Source organism: Aethalodelphis obliquidens, unplaced genomic scaffold (assembly GCF_003676395.1).
Source record: "Aethalodelphis obliquidens isolate GAN/ISIS:26980383/991018 unplaced genomic scaffold, ASM367639v1 scaffold125, whole genome shotgun sequence".
In the NCBI taxonomy this organism is placed as follows: domain Eukaryota; kingdom Metazoa; phylum Chordata; class Mammalia; order Artiodactyla; family Delphinidae; genus Aethalodelphis; species Aethalodelphis obliquidens.
The window spans coordinates 771260-773326 of NW_020838069.1; positions in this window are offsets into that span (position 1 = coordinate 771260).

Here is a 2067-nt window from a genome sequence, read left to right on the forward strand (position 1 = left end):
TTTCTGGGCCTCAGGATTTTTTTAAATTATTATTTGTATCCAGTTTTGCTGCGAGAGCATCTGCATTTTTTGGTCAGTGGAAATATTATAGGGCACACACAAAGTCAGACTTCCTGTGAACAGAGAAATATAAAGCCACCAAGAAAAGAGAGGTGACATGCACCAAATGCCGGGAACCACACTCTTCACGGGCACACGGTTCCATTTTTCTTTCTAGCTGTTTTCCCCTGTCCTGTTTTCAACCACTCTTTTAAAGCTAATGAGAGTGGCTGTGGGCCCCGTATCATTTCTGGAGAGCAGTGCGCTTATATGAGACTTTGGCTTTCCAATTATATCTTGTTGAAGTTTTTGAATTTTTGCAATATATATGTACTTCTTTTGTAATACAAAAAAATCAAAAAATAAAGATAAAACTTTTAAGGTGTGTACCATCTTTTTATTCCTTACGCTTCTCCTAAGATGATTTTGAATAAACCACACCCTACTCAAACTGATTTTTCTTTTCTTTTTTTTAAAATTTTATTTATTTATTTTTGGCTGTATTGGGTCTTCGTTGCGGTGCACGGGCTTTTTATTGCGGTGGCTTCTCTAGGCACTTGGGCTTCAGTAGTTGTGGCTCGTGGGCTCTAGAGCGCAGGCTCAGTAGTTGTGGTGCACGGGCTGAGTTGCTCCATGGCATGTGGGATCTTCCCGGACCAGGGCTCGAACCCGTGTCCCCTGTATTGGCAGGCGGATTCTTAACCACTGCACCACCAGGGAAGCCCTGATTTTTCTTTTTTTTATGAAAGTAAAAATCCTCATGGATGGACAGCTTCCAGAATTTGCCTATTATCAAGCCAGTACAGGGTTGAAAATGGGGCTTTTTTTTTTTGGCCGTGCCACACAGCTTGCAGGGGATCTTAGTTCCCTGGCCAGGGATTGAAACTGGGCCACGGCAGTGAAAGTGCTGAGTCCTACACACTGGAACGCCAGGGAATTCCTGAAAATGGGGCTTCTGTGTGGGCCATTATAGAAAGTAATGGTTCCTGATTTCTCATTTTTATATTCTTTATTTTCAGGGTTATGTATCCCACAAAAATCTGGGAGAGTTTAATTTGCCTGTGACACCTTCAGCAGGGCTACCAGGAACCAGCCTAAGGTGCTTTCACTCTCATTTCCAGACCAAGGGCGTCCTGCAGTCTACAGCCATAGGCAATGGCAGCAGCCCTCTCTCTTCAAGGCCTAGGAAGTACAGACTTGGGCTCTGCCTTAGGGTGCCCTGGCCTCTACTCTCCCTGTGGAGAGAGTAGATATCTCACTGGATATCTGTTCACTCTGCCCTCTGCCAGCCTCCACTGCCTTCCCTGCTGGTTTTCTCTGCCTGTGCAAGGACGGCACTGGAGGAAGCAGCCCAGCCCTTCCCAAACTGACTACAGGTGACTGTGGAGCAGTTAGCATGAGGTTTGTAGATCAGAGGGATCTGTATTTGGAAATGTTTTATTACTCTAAGTTGAAAGGTTTAGTCATTTTACTTCACAGTTGAGACCCTGTTGAGAGAACTCCACCAGTATTTATGACTGTGGCCTTCTCATTGAAGGGTCTTGTCCAACTTTGAAATGCCAAAGCAGGACCCTCTGTTCTTTGATTCTGCTGTGAGTTATGAAATCCTGTATTTCTTCAAAAGTATTTCATTTTGGGGCTTCCCTGGTGGTGCAGTGGTTGAGAGTTGGCCTGCCGATGCAGGGGACACGGGTTCGTGCCCCAGTCTGGGAAGATCCCACATGCCGCGGAGCGGCTGGGCCCGTGAGCCATGGCCGCTGAGCCTGCGCATCCGGCGCCTGTGCTCCGCAACAGGAGAGGCCACAGCAGTGAGAGGCCCGCATACCGCAAAAAAAAAAAAAAAAAAGTATTTAATTTTGTTTAAAGTCAAAGATCAGAGTGACTCAGTGTTACATGAGCTGGGTGTTTTTGTAGAATGAGCAGTAAATTTATCGCCTAACAAGGCTGGGTTAATTAAAATTATGCTGCCTGTCTCTGGCAATCATCAGAAAGGATATTCTGTTTCTTATTTTATTCCTAAGGCTTTTT